This window comes from Rhagoletis pomonella, unplaced genomic scaffold (genome assembly GCF_013731165.1).
Source record: "Rhagoletis pomonella isolate Grant_MI unplaced genomic scaffold, Rhpom_1.0 Rhpom_scaffold_00005, whole genome shotgun sequence".
Classification (NCBI taxonomy): domain Eukaryota; kingdom Metazoa; phylum Arthropoda; class Insecta; order Diptera; family Tephritidae; genus Rhagoletis; species Rhagoletis pomonella.
In genome coordinates, this window is record NW_023458559.1 from 56899681 (window position 1) to 56923088 (window position 23408).

At 33.5% G+C, this 23408-nt stretch overlaps 1 protein-coding gene and 2 long non-coding RNA genes across 3 annotated transcripts in view; 1 reads left to right on the plus strand and 2 right to left on the minus strand.

Moving 5' to 3' along the window:
- LOC118739301 overlaps positions 1–1713 on the minus strand; it is a 58543-nt gene extending 56830 nt beyond the window's left edge. Inside the window, exon 1 of the long non-coding RNA XR_004992994.1 lies at positions 1636–1713. This is a non-coding gene — a long non-coding RNA (uncharacterized LOC118739301). The remainder of the gene's footprint in view (positions 1–1635) is intronic.
- Positions 1–23408, minus strand: part of LOC118739292 (protein phosphatase 1 regulatory subunit 3B-like) — a 337433-nt gene that overhangs the window by 293715 nt on the left and 20310 nt on the right. The gene's annotated exons all lie outside the window — the stretch shown is intronic.
- On the plus strand, positions 1765–9244 carry LOC118739300. Its single transcript, XR_004992993.1, has 3 exons — positions 1765–1779; positions 1838–2167; positions 8846–9244. It is a non-coding gene; the product is annotated as an uncharacterized LOC118739300 (long non-coding RNA).

Here is a 23408-nt window from a genome sequence, read left to right on the forward strand (position 1 = left end):
ATTCAATAGTACATTTCAAATATTTTAAACATATTTTGAATAGGAACTTATAACATTTTTACCATCTGCAAATTCTGCGCTACGGGCTACAACTATAGAAACATTATGCGGTGTTGAGTTTTCATTTACATGGGGCTTTGGTAAGACAGATCGTGTCAGCTGACTCGGATTTACGTACCGTACGTACGTTTATGTTCTTGACTAGTTTCAGCTTTAGTGCTCACAACACAAAACGAAAGTATTGTGCATATCATAGGACGTAGCATTTTCCAAAGACATAAACACACACATACACAATGCAAAGAAACCTACTGAAGGAGTTGAACCATTCTGCTAACTTCATAGGCAACATTCATTTACTCAGCATTAAAGGAGTGAATGGTTTCCTTTGTTTTGCAAGTGAGCAAAAGAACAAACAATTCGTTTGGTTTGTACTCAGCTGCAATTGAAACGTATCATGTATTGTTAGTGCTCGGGATCAGTATGACAAAAGGAGCACAAACTTTTCGTACTTGTTGTGGGAATGGGTAGTGATACGTTCGGTTTGTTTTCGTACTCTGCAAACCACCTTCTATATCGACAGGCCTTGATTCAAAGATAGTGGCACTGGGTATACAAAATTCGGCTGCAATTCAAGCTTGCAAACTTGTCTCTGGGCTTCGACCTAATTATAGCAAAGTAAAGAAGTATACTTGAGAGGTAAAGTTGTTTAGTAAAGTATATGTACTCCAAGAATAGCATAGAACCTGCCTTGTTTGTTTCTAATTGGAGATACGGAGACCGTCCGAAATTTCCTGTTCGGTTCCGTTTGTGGTATTCGATATAAATTTTTATACCAACTCATTATTTTATGCGCTATTTTTTCGTCTTGAAACACTGTCAAGCAATAATAAAGTGCATCATTTACCGCTCGTGTAACTTCTCGTATGGATATGAGCATAAATATGTATGTACATTAGACTGCATCACTCCCCATACAAAAAAAAAAAGCGGTACTGTTTTTCCACTGTAATTATAAAATATATTATATTTTAAGACTTCCACCAAAATATCTCGGAAAATTTTTAAGATTTACGTGAGCTGGACCGATTTGAAAATAACTCCAAAAATTTTGTATTTTTTATTAGTAAAAATTTTTTGAAAAAAATCACCTTAGATGACCAAACAGTTTAATCTTAAAAAAATTTCATAAAAATATTTTAAAAAAAAGTTCTACGGAATCATAATAATGAGATTTTTGGTGCTGTTTTTGATCTTTTTTCAAAGACTGTTTTAATAAAAGCTTGAATAACTGAGCGAAAACATTACAAATTTAGACTTATGAGTTATCATTGGTAAGGTATTTTCTCAGCCCTTTAATTTCTTTGCGAATAAGCTCATTCAAAGTATGAAAGAGGAAGATGTGTTGGTATTTGATAAAGACAAAATTGGGACATGAATCAGTTTTTTTTGCAAAGAAATAAAAAGGGTGAGAAAATCTTAATATTTTTCAGAAATATTTTTGTAGAAGTCTTAAAATATAATAGATTTTGTAATCCCATCGGAAAAACTGCAACTTTTTTTGGTGATGCAGTCTAATGTACATATATAATTGAAATTCTCGGCTAGAGCGTTCGTTTGTGATCGTGGACTTACCTGCCTAGTGCGGTTCGCCTGCTTCTTGCATGACCGTTTGCCTCCTAGCAAACCAGATTGGGTTGATAGCAGCACCAGCTGCTGGATGCTAGCCCTCTGGGTGCAGGAGCACTACAGCAACAGCACGTAAACGAGAGCGACTGAGTGAGTATATAACCAAAGTATAGTATATGCGTGAGCAATGATTGTTGTCGCTCGACAGCGCTTCGGCTGAGTTGGTTGGACGCTGGGTTGATTAGTCGATCGAGTCGATTTTCAGCGTTTGGCTTTGGTAGTTTTGGTGGCGAGTCACCGGCAAAATAGCAAAACATTCGTCTACTCCACACCGCAGCGAACGTACACGCTGTTGCAGACAACGCGCACGGTTGAAAACAATCAAAACAAAACGGTTGAAAATTAGACCTAAAACAAAAATCGGCGACGATCAAAATATAAATATAGTAAAATCAAGATTCAAAAAATTGCACGCGCATACAATTTTTACAAGAGCTCATCAAAAGCATAAAAAAACAACGAAATTGATTTAAACACGGTACGTGTGTAAAGCTAGAAAAAAATTTGCGAGTGTTGGAGTGTGAAAATCAAACAGATCCTTCAACATATGGAAGTGTGGGCAAGGACTAAAAAAAAGACACTTCAATAATGTCATTGATTTTTTTTTTTTTATTTAATTGACTTAGTTTTACCGCGATCAGCTCGATACGCTTGGCATTTAGATTTTTTTGTGGCTTCGAGCACTTCGCGTCAGCGTGATCGCTAAAAATCGTTTTACATATATCGCTTGGGTGACTACAAAATATGTAGATTTTTATATTCTTGTGTTAGATGAATTATGAAACAAATTTATTTTCAGAACATAATTGCACCTACATATGTACATACATATACATATATGTATGTAATTAATAAGCGCGTGTGACATAGAAAATGCGAGAAAGCAGTGTTGATTTATTTGTTGACAGCTGCGAATTGTTTTTGTAAATAATAAAGGGTGTGTATACATATGCGTGTGTGTATGTAAGAAAGAAAAAGTGGTAGATATCAAAAAAGCACTGCATTAAAATGTATGTACATACCTATGACAGAACGAAAGAAAACGAAATAAAACAATCAAAACAACCTCGAAATTTCGCATAGATATTTAATAAATACGGCCAAGGCTGTTGAACTTTATATGTAGATGGCGAGGTAAAGCCACGTACATATGTATGTAGTACTAAATAAAAAATTTGAAAAATGAGAGGCGAAATCACCAAGTTTTTCTGAAATTTATAAATTCGTAAAGTGTCTTTCCAAAAAATCTTGTCAACACCTTTCCGGTGACTAATTTCTTTAGCGAATTATCATACCCTGTAGTAAAATTCTCATAGAGTTAAAGAACGACCTCGACTGAACGAGAACTCACTAGCGCTGAGCTATGTAAAGAAACGCAGCGTTGCCGCACTTTATAATTATACAAAATTGTATGTATGTAATTAGAAACAACAAACTCAAAAATATGTCAGGTAACTATGTACACATAAAAAATGGTATTCCAGCAAACACTTGAAAGCCGCAAGCCCCTCCAACTATAAATAGCCGCCACGCGAACAACGCTGCCAAGCAAACAAACGCTTTTTGTGTGGCATTATCAGCTAAGACAGCTGAGTGGGCACTTCATGACTACAGGCAAACATAATTAAGCCATTTTCAAACAGCTGATGATCTTTACCGACCGACAGCCCGCCTGCCTGTGGATGAATAATAACAACCTGTGACGGCCGCACAAACAAAATGAGCCAAAAAGAAACAAGCACAACAAAAACTCGCACTATTACCTGAGCAGGCAGAAAATTTATTATAAGTTCATACTACAAATGATTTATGGAGAAAAGTGAGCAAGCATTTTGCCGCTGAGTGAGGAGGAAGTAGCGTATACCCCTAGCTAACTAATAATTTGGTTAACTAGCTCCGACGCTAGTAAAACTTTAAAACGACACGCTTATGACCTTAGCGATTGAGCGTGCAAACGATCGGCTGGATCAATGCTTCGAGCACGTAAGCCTAAATGGGTGTGGATATGTGGATGTGGCTCTGCGGCGCTTGTTTGGCTCAGTAAACGATCGAACAGGTGAACGATCAATTTATGACTTAAATGAGATTTAACCTGTATGTGTAACAAGCTGCCTGCTGTATGCTCACAGCATTCGGGCAAGAAAATTTAATTATGTTGATAAAGCAAACGCCAGCAAATTAGCAACAAATCAACAGATAAACACTAGCAAGCAAGCACAAGCGTTAGAAATTTTTATTTGGCGGAAATATTAAATTGTGTGTTATTGAACTGCGCTGAATGCAGGCACTTAATGTTATCGAGTGATCTGTCTAATGTGGTGATGGTGAAATATTCCAATTAATAAATGTTTAACAGAGAGCAATAATAAAATCGTAATTTAAAAAATGGTCATTGCCATCAAATAATCATATAATTCATATCAATTTTATATAAGATCAAATGATCGTCTAAAGGCTGGTGGCTGGAAGCTTGTGGTTGCAGCGAAGTTTCATAGCTATTATGGAGGGACTGCGGCTTTGCTTTGTACGAATTCCGAAATATTTCATAAGATCAAAAGTTTAAATATTTTATTGATGACAAAGACTATGCGAGAAATGAAATGGAGCACTCTAAATCGTAATTTTTGCGTTGATAAGAAAAAAAAGCGAAAGCCTCATTTTATTAGCTATTTTGCTTTAAATATTTTTTTAAATTAAATAAATATTTGTTTTATATTATCAGAAGTAAAAATTCCACTCTCAAACATTTTCGTAAATAAATAAATAAACACCCAATTCCTTCTCATTCGGATTTTGCTACGAATCGTAGAAATAGTATGCTGAAATCCGAATCGTATTTGCGAACTTTCGAAATTCGTACCAATGGCATGCCTAAAAACGAACGAGTTAGAAATTGATAGCTTTTTTGCGTAATTTTGTACGAAAACAATTCTGTGTCGGAGGCGAGATAAAAGGTGTAAATCGATCTGTGTTTGCAGGAGTGGTGTTCATTTAAACAGATAAATTTGGCTTTCGTATATACGTATACTTTTATCTACTGCTTTATATAAATGAACAAAAAATAATCTTTGTTGCCCTTATCGAGAAACTTGGGTCCGGTTTAGTTATTTGTACAATGATTTTCGGTTGTTGTGGCCAAACGCATAACCCGAATCTAAAAACATTTACATACACGTGTAATCAAAGGATTAAACTTGAATTAAAATAAATTTTTCAAATTTCCGAGCAATGGTTTATTATGCACTTTCTTCTAAATCTCGATGTGGGTTCTGCGCAAAAATACTGTGGATGGCGTAGCCGGAGTTATATGCACAAGAAATGTTGTATGCCTTTGAAATGTGGAAGCCCCTCTTCTCCGGCAAGACAGAAAGGAGAATTATACTAAGTAAGGGATATAATCCCTAAGCGCGTCCGAAGGCAGAAGCAAGCGCAACAGGTGGTGGACCCAACAAAGTGCATGTTTTCAATGGCTTGGAAGTAGCTGTTATTGCATTAACTGGATTGAGAACCAGTTCTTCAGGCATAGGAGGTTGTGGTTGAACAATTAAACCAGAAGCTGACATAGATGCGTCCATGGTTACTATGCCCGACGGCTCCACATAGATTGGCGTTTACACATATGTTAGTGTTTGACCGAGCTTCTCCTCCGATTTGTGGCGTGCGCCTTGATGTTGTCACACAAAGCGGAGGGACCTACAGTTTTACGCCGACTCCGAACGGCGATTGTATTTTTATGAAAAGCTGTTTTTCATGGCAGAAATACACTCGGAGGTTTGCCATTGCTTGCCGAGGGACGACCGCTGTTAAGAAAAAACCTTTTTCCATATTTTTCGCGATGTTGCTTTGATCAGGGCTTGAACCCAGGTGCTCATGTATGAAAGCGCGCACTGCTTACCACTACACCACAGCGGCCGACAGCTCCACATATCTTTGTGAATTCACTTCCATAGTGCGCTCTTACTCTGCTGCTATAATTGCAAATGGAATAGAATCCATCGTTTCCTTCAAAATATGTAAATTAAAAAATTTTACCATAAATAAGCACTTGATGAATCTTTTTTTAATTCCTTTCCACTTTGTTTTCCTTCATACAGCTGTCTTCGAAAAACAACTGATAGCCGGCAATGCTACACGGGTTTCCGCAAGGGTTGCAGCATGTCGATTTTTTCAATTTCGTAACGTAGCTACGAATTACGAATTACGAAAATTCGGGTTCCATAATAGGGGTGAAAAATAAAGAGTTCACAATGCTATCCCTGCAGGCATCTTTTCTCCCCCCACGAGGTTATTTCCCGTCGGTATTCTTTTTGGCAGCGGAAAGTCTTCATGTTTAAGAGATTTTTATAAGATTCAGGCAGGAAATTAACAAGGATATTGATAGGTTCTTTGTCGCTTTCCTAGCTCTTACCTATACTGGATCTGACAGGGAATCCTTGTAAGCACTGAACAAAAAAGGTAATGATCGCTCTGCTAAGCCATTCTTTAGCGACTTAAAGCTTCTCCTTTATGAGCTACTACCCAGTTCCTAAAATATATTTTTCTAGTACTTTGAAAATGAAATTGAAATAAAGGCCTCAGGTAGATTGAAGAACAACTTTTTTAACCAACTTCAAGAAAAGGAAAAGGTTATCAATTCGGCGGAACATTTTTTTGTTTTATGTTACCGGAGTTGATAAGGTGCATGCATCAACTCCTATGCAGAATATGGTCAGTTGAACGCATGCCCGACGACTGGAATTTAATTGGAATCGAACGAGGTTTCTGACAAGGTGGCTCCCTTTTTGTGACTTCTTTAATCTGATATTGGATAAGATAATAATAACCACAGAACTGAACCGCTGAGGCACAATACTTTACAAGAGGGTGCAATTGCTGGCGTATGGACATCGCCATCATCGGTAATAAGAACCGCGAAGTCTGTTCTGCCTATTCCAAGTTGGATAGACAAGCAAAGCAATTGGATCTGGTGGTCAAGGAGAACAAGACGCAGTATCTCCTGTCATCAAACAAACAGTCAGCGGATTCACGTCTTGGCACTCACGTCACTGTTGACAGTTATAATTTCGAGAAAGTAGAGAATTAGAATTTCGTTTACTTGGGAACCAGCATTAACACCGATAATAATGTCACCATCGAAATCCAACGCAGAATCACTCTTGCCAACAAGTGCTACTTTGGACTGAGTCGGCAATTTAGGAGTAAAGTCCTCTCTCGACGTACGAAAACCACGCTCCATAAGTCATTCATCATGCCTGCGCTGGTGTATAGTACGGAGGAATGGCTTGGCTATGTCGTTCGAATAGATTAAGGCCTTCTCTGCCTTGGAAAGACCAGATGGAGAAGGGCTTGGCATTTCCAATTGGCGTCAGTTGGCACAAAAGAGAAATGACTGGCTTACTGCTTTGGACTCGGCTAAAAGCTCTTAGGTGGTTACAGGAAGAAAGAAGACTATAGTTTTTAATATCCAGAATCTGTTTCAAAGCTATCAAAAAAATATACTTAAGCGAACTTGAGCAGTTCGTTTAGAGATATTAGTACTACATACCTCTGTTTGCACACTGTCCTCCGCTATACCGCTGTCTCTTTCATTGACGTTCATATCTTTCTGTCCTATGACTCTTTGGTGGTATGCGATTTTTACCAAAATCGGTCCGCTGCTTCTTAGTTTTTTAATTTTGAAGGATAGCGGTGCTTTCATCAAATTGGCCTGAAAACAAACGGGTTTTTGGGCGTTGAGTTATTTTTCTTCCCTTATAGTTTGAGTTCTTCTGCTCTTATTTATTTTCTTAACACTTGCCAATTGTGGTGGTAGAATTTTAGTCTTTAATTGTAGAAAGAGTTAAATAAATATTCTGCTAAAGTTACTAGAAAATGGATAAAGGGGTATTCCCATAAACTTGAAAAAGCCCCGAAAGGCTCGAATGTATCGAAAAATGGACTGAACTATCATGATTTCTATGAAAAGTATCTTCGAGTTTTAATTACAGTTAGAGTAGATAATTTTAAAATCACAAAAAAAAACACTCCAGAAAGCGAAGAAAGTGGCTTCAAATCTGCAACAGGGGTGGAATTCCAAAATTTCAAAATGTGCCTAATGGACTGCAAAAATAGTGCCAAAAAGGAGATGAAAGTGCCATAAAATTGAAATTGCTTTCTTCTAAGGCTTTCAAAGAACTACATATATTTTTAGAAATAATATCTATTTTTAATGTACTTCATTGAATTATTAGAGTAAAATCATGTTAAAGTAACACAATATTCCAATTACGAAGGGGAAAACATACACATATGTGCGAAATAATAGCAGTGCGACATTTTGACCAGTTTTTACTATTCTTTACATTGAATAATTTTTATTAATTTTATATAACGGCCCTTATTTTAATTTTTAAGTGATCTTAATTTTCACTTTTAGAATCTATGAGTAATATATCGCCGTTTAAAGTACAAAACCGTGTATCCAGAGCCCAAAACTGAATGAATTGTGCCCTTGAAAAGTACCCTTGTGAATGAAAGTACCAAAAATGGCACTATTGTGCCTACTTTTCCTTCACTGAGCTGCAAGCTCGTCAAAAACTTCAAGCAAAGCGGAACGTCACGCATTCCAATCTAAAAGCACGCAAGCTAATAAGCTTACATTTCTCAAGTGCAGAGTAGAGAAACGTAAAACAAAACACAAACGACTATTTATTTAAAAACTCAAATAGACAGAAAGTAAAAGTAAAATTAGGCTTTATGCTAATTACACATCTCAACAAGCGTGAAACCAAAACCTGCTGGGCGACACGTTCCGCCAGTTATTCGTCCAAGCAAGATTCTCATTAATAGAATATCTCAAAGTGTTTACAAAAATTTTGTTGTTACACTTAATTAAGTGCAAAAAATTATCAGAGGCATAACAAAATAAATATTGCATTTGCGTGTAATATTTGTTAACGCCACTTTACGGCGTTACATTCAACATGAAATTGTACGCGTAGGCCTGAAATCAAGTAGCTATTCTCTAATGAGGATCAACTGATAAGAGGACAAATTTTATAGTAATATTTTTTCCAATACATTTTATGCATAGTATTATTTATTTTATTCAAGTCCATTATCATTTAAAAGACTCCTTAATGATTTATTTTTATATATTTTTTTTTTTCACTTGCAGCACACAACTATGCAAACTAGCGAGGAACGCACTAGCAATTACTAAAGTGATAACACATTACTGCTACATATTATTATATTAGCTAGTCCAGCCAATCAACCGCGCACTATAAAAAACAGCTGACCGTCGAGTCGATTTAGTGGAGAAGAAGAGAAAGCAACAAACTTCAGCAGCAGCAGCGCCCGCGTCAGCGTCTGCGTCGTTGTCGTTTGCCGTTAGGCTTATCATATCAGCAGGCGACAGACAGTCCGTAATAATCCGCACCAAACAACGCCAGTTGCAACAACAACAACAACAGCCAATAAGGCAGCAATCATAATTAAAGCAGCAGCCGACAACATGATTTCACATAGTCCACCCATCTTTAGCCATAGCCCACCAGTCAGTTTCCTATCGGACTACATGAACAATCATTGGTGAGTGATCGAAGTGCGAACGTTGAAATATTTTTGTATGTAACGTAAGGCGGCTAGGCTAATGTGTAGGAAGAAAGTTCTGCTCGAAACAGGATTATGTTATCCTAAATGCAGTGAAAGCTATTGAAAATGTGTGTAAAAAGTGCCTTCAAAATGCATTTTTGGTGAAATAATTGGCGAAAGTAATACGTGTTGTGCCTAATAATTTTGTGCTTATTTAGACCGGTGATTGTAAGCCTTGAAAGCCATGAATGAAAGATTGCAAACATAAAACTATTCTATAAAAAAATATACAAAAATTATCGTGGTTGAAATTTTCATGATATAAGAAATATTGCAAAAATCCAGCTATCTTTGGCTTTATAAGAAAATATGCTATTAAAAAGACTGAAGTGAAAAAAGAATACAAATTATTTGAAAAAAAAAAACCGATTGGAATTTATTATCCTAAAACAAATATCTTTAAATTCAAAGAATCTTGTAAAGTATTTTGAAACCGATTTTACATTTTGTCAGCTGTTTACAAATGCCTTATCATAATTATTTGAAGGGCGATCTGAGGATCAGTTCGAACAATCAAATGCAAAGGTACATAATATTATCCAAAAACAAATACATATGTAGGTATATACGTAGACGAACCTGAGCGAATTGATACAATATTTTCATCTCAATAACAAATTTAACCCGATAACAACTTTGTGGCAGCAACGCCACAGTGCATTAATTGGCTACAAAAAAAAATAAGTGACCACTTAGAGTTTTTATTGGCTTTCTATGCATGTATTGTTTTATTTTAGTTTATTCTTTTTAATTTGTTTTTTTTTTTCTTAGTTTATTTTATTTTGTATTGTCTTTTTTTTATTCTTTGATTCTTTTATTTTTTAACTTTTTTTTAATTTAAAGTTTATTTTAGTTTACTCTATTTAAATTGTTTTTTTTTTGCTTAGTATATTTTATTCTTTTATTCATTTTACTTATTATTATTTATCTTTCAACAATTTTTTTTTTTAATTTTTTGTTTCCTTACTATATTTTATTACACTATTTATTGTGTTTTGTTTTTTATTTTCTTTTTGATTTTTATCTTATATTTTGTTAAACACATTGTTTTCATTTATTTTTTATTTAATTTAATTTTTATTTATAGTTTATTCTATTTTGTTTTGTGTGTTTTTTAACTGTTTTATTTTATTTTTTTTTTTGTTTTATTTTTTATTATTTCTTAATTTTTCATTTTATTTAACAATTTTTTTCTTTTATTTTTTATTTCATTTAATTTTTATTTAAGTTTATTTTATTTGATTTTGTTTCCTAACTCCTTTGCTTTATTATTATTATTTTTTCCTTTTTTTATTTATTTTTTTCTTTTTTTTTATTAAAAACCAGAGTTGTGAAAAATACATTAATTTTTTAATGCATAGCATTTTAATGTTCATGTAAAAAATTAATGCATTAATTTTTTAAATTTAATTGAAATGAAAATTTAAATGCATTAATCCCGAAGAAATAATGATAATGATTTTTTTTTGCACTAACAATTGCTATTACAATCATTTATTGCATTCAAAGTATAACAAGCGTGAAAAATCCATTAAATAATTTTATTTTGAAGCAAAATTCTTTGTTGACGTTGAGGGTAGAATTTTGAGGTCAAAAAAGTTAGTGGCGAAAGTTAAGGTTGGTTTTCACTATGTAAAATTCAATGGCATTTGTAGTCAAATAGGTAAAACCACATTGTCGAATGGAACTAAAAACGGTTTATTGAATGATTTAGATCAGAATAGGTTTTCAGTCGTGGACATGTGCTGCTAAATTGGCTATCTGTCCGTTTTTGGTCCATAATATAATCGGCATGCACCATAAATCAACATAAAAATCTACAAAAGCACACTGAGTTGCACGCACTAATCACTGAGCTGCAATAAAGTTTAACTCCATCTTTATTATAAGTGGATCATTGTTACGGTAACCAGATTTCTGTGGAAAAAAAGCGGGACATTTCTAAAGCATCGAATCCGAACAGTTTTGTTTTTAATATAGTTTTATTTAAAGCAAAACATGGAGGAAAAAACTAGAAAAATGATCGCACAACTGTATATACACAATATATCTACAGCTTCTATTTTTCATATCCATGAATTTTTTGAGGGAATTACATAGTATTATTTTTTATAGTTTCACTAAATTCAAGATAGAATGGTTTCATTAAAAAAAAAACAATAACAAATAATTTAAAAACCTTAAAAAGGTTGAAACAAGAATGATAGACTGCAATATAGCGAGAGTACCAGTTCGACAGAATAAAACGTAACCGAAGATCATAGAAAATATGAATGCTGTCTATGTTTATGGCTCTTTTATATTCTATGTTCTTCGTGATAACGAAAGTGTTGTCACGTTTGTCCGAAAAATGGGTTTTGGACCAGAGTACAGGAAAACACTGAAAATCGGGATTTTATCGATACGAATATAAAAAAAAACGGGACACTTATACGCCCCAACGTTTAAGAAATATTCAGCGAGACAATTTTCTCGAAATCGGTACTGTTCCGCCAAAATCGGTGGTTACCGTAATTATTGTGTTTCTTTTGTTGCCGAGTGCGCGCACCACACACAAATTTCTAGAGCTATAAGATTTGGAATTTCACGCAGATTTCTTTGCTTTTTTCTACACACAAACAAAGCACCTCCGCAGAAGCTAAGAAATCTATAAATAGGTTGGAATATATATTTTTATTTTATTTTTTTTCTATTTTTCTACGCTTTTGTCAACAACCAAGCAGTGTCAACTACACTTATTCTGTATTATTTGTTACTTTTGTTGCTGGCTGTTTTTTTTTTGATACCGCGACAGCTGCTCTTGACACTAATGGAAGTCATGGCCAGTCAAGATCATAGCTTTTGCTCTCAATTGGCAGATACATGCTAAAGTACCTATTTCTTAAATTAAATTAAAAATGTCTTCAAACCACTACATATGCTATATATGCCTTGGGCATATGAATCCCTAATCACCTGCGAGAATAGCCCATCCCCCAGCCAACAAGTTTTGATGAGTATACTTATTTGAGCATAGGTCATGAGACAGCTGGCTGCCTTAAAAATAACTATTAAGGACAGAAAATTTTTGAATTATGTAGGTAATATGTAGATATGTACACTAGGGTTGTCCAAAAATGCATGTAAAAAAGTAAAGTCGGAATTTTTATGCTCTCACCCCCTAGGACTGTTCTATATCGAAAAAAGTATAGCCCTATATCAAAAAATATTTAGAGGTAGCTAAAGTGCTCAAAGTTTTTCATGTATTTTGTATGGGGAAAAAAGAACTTTTCGTGGAAACGGTATGCAATTCTTGAAAATCAATATTTTTCGATCGGAAGACTCTGTTTCTCTTCACCAGATTCCCAATAATAAAACCCAATTATTTTTTTTACAATTTTTTCTTAGTAACTATATTTTATAGGACCGCCAAAACCCCTAGAAAATGCAATGTGGGGAGAAATAAAAAACCTTCATTATTAAAAAATGGTTAAATAAATAATTGGATATTGTTCGTGGAAGTCCCCTGAAGAGGATCAGAGTTTTCCGATCGAAAAATAATGATTTTCAAGAATTCCATACCATTTCCACGAAAAGTTGTTTTTTACCCATACAAAATACATGAAAAAGTTTGATCGCTTTGAGCGATTCTAAGTATTTTTTGATTTCAAAATAAAAAATAGGGGTATACTTTTTCCATATAGAACAATCCTAGAGAGTGAGAGCATTAAAATTCCGACTTTACTTATTTTGAACCACCCTAATGTACACACTTATAAGAACATGAGAAACATTTTAAAATAATCAAAACTGTAGTTATGTAACACTAAGATTACTGCTCATAATCATCATCCACTGTAAAATTTACTATTAACATGCAGACTTTGCAATACGCTGTAACCTTACAGCTTCATGTAGACATCCTCTGTTAAATTTTATTTAAAGAAAGGAATAAATATGTTATGGGCACATTAGTAGTATTACAACATTAAACATATTAGAAAGACAGTCAAAAATTGTTGCCAACCGCAAAAATGATTCTATTCCATTTTTAACTGTTTCTAATCACCGTTTCACATAATAACTAATACAAAAAGAATCCCGCCGAAAACATCCTTTACATATCGCTTTCCTAGTGCTGTTTACCTCGAAAAGAGATCATGGCAACTTAAAAAATGTATGTAACTGAGTATATTTATAGTAAGTGTTTAATCACTAATTAATAATCTCACCCACTTGAACCCGTAAAGTCACAAGTTGTAATAAAAAATACATACATAGATAAATTTGTATGTACAAATAATTACGATTAGTTACATGCATGCAAACATAAATACACAATAGATAAGACACGCGTCTGAGGCGTGCTAACAGGCGGCTAGTTTGACTTACTAGCAACCTCCAGCCGGTCTAGTCGCCGGCTTGCCTGATTTAGAAACTATGGAAATGTAGCGCCATGATGTGTTGTCACTTTGATTGATAATGTCGTGAGAGGGGAGAAGGCAGTGTGTAAAAAATATGCATACATACATACATACATACATACATATGATTAATACATACTTTTGTGGCCTAGAAGAGTTAATATGGACCACATTTCAAATTGCAAAGTTTTCAGATATCTATGTATATATCGCACATTTAACAATATCGAGATGTAATTCAAAATTTACGTTTTTGGAGATTTCATCATAAAATTAATAAGCTTCATAAGAAGAATATGTTAAACCTAATAGTTGACTAAACTTCCCAATGTCAATATGTGTCTTTCTAACTGTCTTTTGGTATACCAGCTGTATGAATTGTTCAAACTTTGATAGCGTTTACCCACAAAATTGAAATTTTGAAATAATTCTGTATATTTATTATTAAACGTACAATATGTTGTAATGGTTTTCGAAAATGCCCAAGTAATAGTAATACATATAGAGCCCTAGCTGCCAAAGAAACATAAGCGAGATTTTTTTCAAAATTTTCTTTTTAATGCAGAAATATTTGTAAAACATCTAGATGCATTTCTGCGTCAAAAATAGAATTTAAAAAAAAATGTCGCTTACGTCTGTTTTAGAGAAATTGGCAGTTGATTTGACAGCTCTCTACTGTCAAACTATAAGTTTTAAAGCATATGTATTCGGATTTAGCATTACAACCATACCACAATTCCGCAGTTTTATTATAATCGTAACAGCCCTTCTAATCAATCACGTAAAACATGGCTTCTCCGAACACTGTGCGGCCCTATTTACAAAAAAAGTCTCACATGTTTCCAAGAAACAATTCCCTAATGAGCTCTTAAGCTTAACTAAATTCCGAACGAAAAAATTTTTATAAAAAAAAAACAACTAAAAAGTGTGGCGAGTTAATATTAGTACATATTCCATACACTGATAGCGAAAAAATCCTATAATTCGATAAGCATTTCTGTGGTAAAAATAAAAAATATTCGATATTAAGTCAAGTTTAATTACAGTAATTTGTTAAAGGAACAGTCCGCGCAAAGGTGCAATGAATTATAAACAGTTTTTCTCCAAAACCAGCTGTGTTTACATGCATACATGTACATTAGGGTAGTCCAAAAATGCAAGTGGGGAAAAAGTAAAGTCGGAATTTTTTATGCTCTCACCCCTACAATTGTTCTATTTAAAAAAAAGGTACCCCTATTTTTTATTATGAAATCACAGCGCTCAAAGTTTTCCACGTTTCGTAGAAATGGTGTAGAATTCTTGAAAATCAATATTTTTCGATCAGAAAACTCTGGTTCCTCCAGGAGACTTCCAATAATAATACTAAATTGTTTATTTAGCCATTTAACTATATTTTATAGGTCCGCCAAAACCCCCATAAAATGCAATGGGGGACCAATAAAAAATCTTTAGTATTAAAAAATGGTTAAATAAACAATTGAGTATTATTATTGGGAGTCTCCTGAAGAGAACCAGATTTTTCCGACCGAAAAATACATATTGATTTTCAAGAATTCTATACCATTTCTACAAAAAGTAGTTTTGCCCATATAAAATATATGGAAAACTTTGAGCGCTTTGAGCGACCTCTAAATATTTTTTTATTCCAAATTAAAAAATAGGTGTGTAATTTTTTTCTATATAGAACAACCCTAGGGGGAGAGAGCATTAAAAGTGCGCGTAAAAAATTTTTTCGAGCACCCTAATGTAGATATGTACCACTTAGCGCCAGAAGCATTGCACATAATTTAAATCCTTCTTGCGCTATAGATATGTGCATATGTAGTATATATATCCTCAAGTAGTACTCGCCGCTATACGTTTACTATCAAACTTGTTTGTGCTTTCTCTTCGCACTTGCATCGATACAAACTTGTTAATTTCACTTTCAATAAACGATTTGTTTTTTTAGTTTTTGCTAACAATAGCAAAGTACGCAATTGCTAGACTCGCGTTTGCTAACTTTATCAGTTGTTTGATAAATTAATCAGGGAAATTAGGCAAGTGCTTGTGTTAGTTATTTGATTGCATGTAGTCTTGCAAGGATTTCCTGTATTAATTTTATGTCTTAAAACGCATTTAAATTTTAAATTATTGGAGCAGACTAATGAGCTGCCGGCACGGCATTAGTGCGTGTCCATTTACAGCTTACATAGATGAGGTGCGTAGAGACATATGTATGTATGTATGTATATACCCTGTGGGGAAAATCTCTAGTTCTTAACTGGTGCGCTTCTAGAACATTTATACCCAGTACTGGTTCGAGCTAAATCTCGTTTGCATGCAAGCAACTGGCGAATTTAACATGGCGATGCCCTAGGAAGTGTCAAGTTCCGAACTAGTCCTAAATTCTATAGTTCCGTACCAGTTCTGAAATCGACAGACGAGAGAAAAAAGTATAATGATTTTTCAATCTTTTTGGTTCTTCCGTGTGTGCGATTTTCAGTTATTTTGGCCGAAATGTGTTTTCGATTTGAAATAAAATTTTGTTTGAATGATTGCAAGAAATGTACGTTTACATACCTTTAGCTGTAGCTGAGTTTGCAGAGGTGCTCGCTGTTATTTCTTAGATTCCAGACGGTCCCAAGATGTTGAAATGTTAACACAAATTTTAGTTCTGTATTACCAAGCTATGAAAAAGCATCTGCGAAGCGCAGAATAGAAGCGTATTTGAACGAAAAGGCCGCCGAACACATATATATGTAAAGTAAACAAGCCCCCCGCTGCATCGCTTATTCGATAGTTCCGAACTTGTTCTAAATTCGACAAATAAGATCTAGTTAGTTCTGCATCCCTTTTTCTATAGTTCCGAACCATTTCTAAATTCGTCACTTCAGATATCGATTTCTAGTAAAAAAAAACTGAAAAAATTAGTGTTTTAAAAGTACCACTTTTCGCCGATTTTGGACTGGTGGGGATCTAGTTCATATCGGACTAGTTCCTTTTTGGCGATAAAGACCTAGTACGGAACTAGAAATTTGATTCACTAGTCCGCGTTTTCCCTGCAGGGTAGTAATTTTAACGGAGACAGATGCAATTCAATCACATAACAATGTTATGTTGCTCAGCGGTGGCCGTCCGGTAAATTCTGTGGGTACTCTGTTAATGGCACTGTTGCGTTTTATACTTCTGATCGCATTAGAGCACAGCGGCCGTCCAATATAACGAAAATCGAAAAATGCGATAAACCGAGTCATTTTTTCACCTATAATACCACCATCTTTTCAATTAAATAACTCATTGCATTAATATGTTAAAGAAACTATTTCTTTAATTCAACGACAACAAAACTCGAGTATTTTATTTATTTTTAAGAGAAAAAATCTTTAATTCGCTTGATATCAAAACAAATTATTTTATGCAGATGAACACCAACACTTAGTGAAAGGCTTGTTTTAGCAAAAAACGCGAACTGGAAAACAAAAATACAATCAACATTAACTATATATATGGAATACTAAAATTCCTTAGCGTTCTCAATATACTTCGAAACACCAATGATATAATTTTGATGATTCGTTATTCCGAAAATTCGTAATGCCGGGCGACTACTGTACTTACTAATGATCGATGAAAAAGTAGGAAAATACCTTCAACGTTGGTTTTTTAAATAAAAAATAAATCTCTCAGAGCTGATATGAAGTTGCAAGTACAGTAGCAATACAGTAAATATGTAACTACTAAATTCCTTTGATTACTCTGCTTTTATGGGAGTGGCTACATAACATAGTAGTCACGTAGACCCGTAGCGTAACTCCCACTGCGTAGGTATGCATACATATGTACATATGTACTTGTTTACATATAATGCAAAGTGCTAAACAAGAGGATTAATGAAGTATAAATATTGATTTCGTTTTTCATAGTTCACAGATAACTGGCCATATCTTAAGTATGTATGGACATGCATACATACATACATATGTACATATTAGTCATCTGAGTTTCCTGATAACAATACAGTCAGTGTTGAAAGGAATCCCATAAAGAAATTATAACCATAAAAATTCCTGTTTATCAGCGATAGAGAAATATAAAATAGAGAGATATAAAATAACACAAGGCACTTCACTTTCGAATTAGGTGAATTTAAATCATATTTCTTGTTTTTTAACCGACTTCAAAAAAAGGACGAGGACTCTTTTTATGTACATATGTTACCGCATAACTTTGGACCACGTGAACAGATTTCGATAATCAGAAAGGTGGTACCTCAAAGGAGGTCCCATACTGATTTAGTTTACATCAGATCATTGGATCATGAAGAAATTAACGGTATTTCAAAATTTGTATATGAGAATTGAAGTCGGTTTTGTTTTTTTCATTAAAAAATACTTGTAAATATGTATGTTGATATGTATGTATACTAGAGGGGTTCAAAAAAAATAATTGTTTTTTTGAGATTCATAAACGCTACCTCAAATTACTATTATTTGTGATAAAAAAAGATATAAGTATTTAAAAAAAAAAAAAAACGTGTCTTTAGAGTTCACGCTGGTCGGTTTTTTATAAAAACTCTGATGTTCGCAAATATATGTTTTCGAAAAGAGGCTGCTAAAATGAAAACGTTGATACTGAACTATTTACGTATTGTCATAACTGGAACTTGTTACCAGGGGGTTTCTGGAGTTGCTAAATAAAAATCTGAAGTCATTTCTTTCAAAATTCAAAATGCCGGATCCAAAATGGCTATACATAAAAAAAACTATTGGATTTGATCGAAACTTGGTACTCGGGAGTTTTTTCGATCGCTAATTACGAATCTGAAGTCAATTTTTAAAATTCAAAATGGCGGATCCAATATGGCTTTCAAATACTTAAAAAAATTACTAAAATTAAAACGTTGATACAGAACGTTTTAAGCATTGACATGGATTGAAAACCGTTACCTGTGGGCTTCTGGGGATTCTGATTACGAATCTCTTGTCAGATTTTCAAAATTCAAAATGGCGCATCCGAGTTTCAAACAAATTCATTCATTTTTTTAATTGATCGCCATATTGGATCCGCCATTTTTAATTTAACCAGAAAACCATTGGGAAAGAGTTTCAACCCATGACAATGCCTAAAACGTTCAGCATCAGCATTTTTATTTTAGTTATTTTTTAAGAAATTGATCGCCATACTGGGGATCCGTCATTTTGAATTAAAAAAAATTTACTACAGATTCGTAATCAATGCCCTCAAAAACTCCCGAGTGCCGAGTTTAGAGCAAATCCAATAATTAAAAAAAAATGTATCGCCATATTGGTACCGGCATTTTCCATTTTGAAAAACTGACATTAGATGCGTAATCAGCAACCCCAGAAACGTCCTGGTAACAAGTTCTAACTCATGATAAGGCGTAAATCGTTCAGTATCAACGTTTTAATTGTAGTAGTCTTTGTTCGAACACTAGGCTCATTCTAACTGTCCAAGACAGGTATGTAATTAAGCGAATGTTGCCCAAAAATATATCAGAGTGATTACATGTAAAAACACATGACACGTAAAGTCACGAAAATAAAAAAAAAAAACTGTTTTTCAAAATAAAAAATACGTATCCCTTTTTTATCACAAATAACAATGAGGTTACCTGGTTATCAGCTTATGCGGTTATATTTTTTATTTAGTAGGAAATAAGGGGATTGATTATAAAGATTATTTTTTAGTTCATTTGTATTTATTGCATCCTTAAAATATTAAATAAACAATAAGTATTAAAATCTTATATTTAACTACAGATAGACTTTCTTCTCGGCTAGAAAGTTGAATATTTTGTTGTTTCTTAATTTTGTACATGTGTGTATGTATGTATGTAGATATTTTCTAGCAGCTTCAGAAGGGATACTATATAACGTAATTTATAAAAAGTAGTATCTTAAGGGATACTCTATGAATAGTTTAGATAAGGATATCCGAAGGTATGTATGTATATCATGTTAAATTTCAAGCAAATATCTGTAGGGATTTTTGGTATCGAAAACTTTATGAAACTATATGTCAGCGCTTCAGTTGCATATGTCGGCAAAATCTTTTCTAATCAATTGAATAATTCTTTATTATCGGCTGTCATAGGAGACCATTATCCATGGCACCCCCGTTCCCTATCCACGCTACTGCTATTATGCAATCAATATTTGTTGTACGCGTGTTGTCAATTGTCCAAAATAATTAACGTTCAATTACAAACGAGACAAGTCAACAACTAATTTTTGTTGCTAATTTTTTTGCTTCATATTTGCCAAAATACATTTCAAAATAGAAATGGAACCTTGCTGCTTTTTGCAAACACTTGCTTAACGCAAAAAGAGAGAGAATAATTAGCCACGTCTAAATTTTTGGTTTTCAACAAACCATCTGTTAAAATTAAGATTCGTATACTTTTCTGCACGTTTTTTTTTACATTTTTCATTCATAATTTTTTGCGCTTTTGCCACTTATTCGTTTGCTTGTTATGAAAATCAATACACATGTACATACATTTCCATGTAAATAGAGTTGCAAAAAATTTGCTCTCGCCAGCACACTTTTATTAGTCGAAATTCAATATTAACATATCGATGCTAAATTTCATCAGCATCAGCAAATTTCAAAAGCATGAGCACACTATGAGCTTTAAAATTAAATAAACATTCGTGTTAAAGTTATGCTTTGAGCATCGCCTTTAATCTGTAAGGCTATCTGCACACTTGTCGTCCAATCATAGTTGCGTTATCGTCTCGCCCTGAAATTTTGAGCCGAGCATTTGCATTTCAAAGGAGATCTGCACACTTGTCGTTATCGGCTAGTTATCGGCATATCGTAGAAGATGCAGAAACGGATAAGTACGGCACTGTCGTTTTCTAATCGTTGTGCACGCATTGTTTGTTTATATTTTATGGGGAAAAATTATTGAACAAGTTAATAGTTGCATTAAAATTGTATAAAAATTAGTATTTTTTGCATAAAATCTGTGGAAATTATTAAAAAGTGGATAATTGCATTAAAATTTAATAAACGTGAGCGTTTTAACTATAAAATATGACGGAATTGTATTAAGTGTCTGTGTGCATACACAAAACACATTCCAGGAAATGAAAAGAAGAGATATTACTGGAAAATGATGTCTAGAAATGTTGCAGCACAGTCTATATTTTAAAAATTGCAGGTTTTTGTAAATATTTCGCGAAAATGTCAACCAAAAAAAAACAGAAAATACCTGCTCCAAGTGAATTTTTAGACGCCAAATGAATTGAAATATCACGACCGAGTGTGCGAAAGTGTAGTCGTCATGTAATCGTTGCATCATGGTTGTGACGATGAAGCAACTATGATTGGACGACCAATGTGCAGAAAGCCTAAGTCAGCGCGCTGTTGAGTAGAGGGTCAACAAGTATTTAAGTGTATATTAGCATATACTACATATGTATATACATACTTCTCAAATAGGATTCACATACATACATACTTACGAAAAGAGGTGAAAAAAAATTAAACCATAAATTGCCACATGTGATATTCAGTGATATATGCAAGTATACCTACATAAATACATTAGACTGGATCGTAAAAAATTGTTTGTAAAGCTTATTAGAAATGAAAGTGCGCAGCACCGTCAACAAAAAAAAAAAAATGCAAAAATCAACGGTATTTCGTAGTCACTTGAAACATCCACTTTATTATACTAAAATTGAATATTATTAACAGGTCTAACAGGTGCTATCCTAATACATCACTTGTTGACATGTTTTTTATATTTGTATACAATTTTAAAATCGGATTTACACCTAGAATATGCTAAATTTTTATAAAAAGTTAAGAAATATTAAACAAACAAAAGGAAACTGTACATAATGAGTATCAAAAGGGTGTGCTGTTCAAATGACTGGGAGTGTATAACTGAAAATGTATTTTTGAGTACTTCATTACTATTTAAGCTCATTTTGGATTTCGGTTATAAAATTGCAAATTTTAATAAGTGATCCTTAAGAGATGTATGCATATTTTCTGAAAGTTCTTTTTCCTCATACATACATATGTATGATTTTGATTGTTTTAAGCTAGACAAGGGCAACAACTTTCGTGATGCCAAATGCCTGTCAAGTAAGCGTCCAAACTAAAGGCGATAAATCACAAACTTAACGCTTTCGTTTGGCAACCGACCCGGTCTAATGTGTATATATTCAATATAGTAACAACATATTTACACTGAGGGAAATAATGCATAGTAAAAGTTAATACTTTATATTTGATTATCGTTTCAAAATGTTCGTATTTAAAAATAATATTTTCATACAAAAAATTATTACGCACGTATTTGACTGTTCACATCTGAGTATATATATGTAAGTGTACATACCCTGCAGGGAAACCGCGGACTAGTGAATCAAATTTCTAGTTCCGTACTAGGTCTTTATCGCCAAAAACAAACTAGTCCGATAGTAACTAGATCCTCCACCAGTCCAAAATCCCCGAAAATTGGTACTTTCAAAAAAATTACTTTTTTCAGTTTTTTCACTAGAAGTCTATATCTAAAGTAACGAATTAAGAACTGGTTCGGAACTATAGAAAACGGGATGCAGCGGGGGCTTGTTTACTTTACATAGATATGTGTTTGGCGTCTTTTTGGTTCAAATGCACTTCTATTCTGCACTTCGCAGATGTTTTTTCATAGCTTGGTAATGCAAAACCAAAATTTGTGTTAACACTTTAAAATCTTAGGACCGTCTTGAAGCTAAGCAATAACAGTGAGCACCTCTGCAAATTCAGCTACAGCCAAAGGTATGTAAACGTACATTTCTTGCAATCATTCAAACAAATTTAATTTTAAATTGAAAACACATTTCTTTCAAAATAACTTAAAATCGCATACACGGAAGAACCAAAAAGATTGAAAGATCATGATAGTTTTTTCTTTCGTCTGTCGATTTTAGAACTGGTTTGGAACTATAGAATTTAGCGTAATTGAATTGAATATTTACCAATATACAGTACTTTCGTTGACGTTTATAGTAAGATCAATTACGTTTCTATTTTATTTTAATATTTTTCTCCCTCAGTGTACTTCTGTGTTTGATTTGTTTAAAAAAAAATAGTATATCTAAAAAGAAGTGCGTAGAAAGCAGGAAAAAGCAACAAGCTTAGCCAAAAAATATTTATATAATATTTAAAGCAAAATCTCAATGAATTGCAACTTTGCTCCAAGAAATTTTTTGTTTTTTGTCGCACGGTGTTATTAGTCTACAAATATAGCACTTTTACACAAAGTTTTTTGTTCTTCGAAATTGAGGACAAATAATTCTACTAATAACTAAATTACTTTTTAAATCATTGAGGTAATATTTGGCTGGGAAATTATTGAAAGAGATTACAATAAAATTCTAAATTTAATATATTTTATTCTTGCGGTAATTTCCTAAACTAGTGAAACCTCCAACACGTCGGATGTCTCGAAAATTGTATATGACTATTTCAAATTGCAAAAATTATAATTTCGAACGCCAAGAATTCTACATTCGCATAAGGGGTATCTTCTTTATCAATTCACTAAAAATTTTTTGTTTTGAAAACACACATTTTCGCCAACTAGTTTTTCTAACCATTAAAAACTTATAAAATAAAAAACTAAAAAAAATTTATAGTGATGTAGGTTTCTGATTGGCAGTCAATTGCTTCCCCATT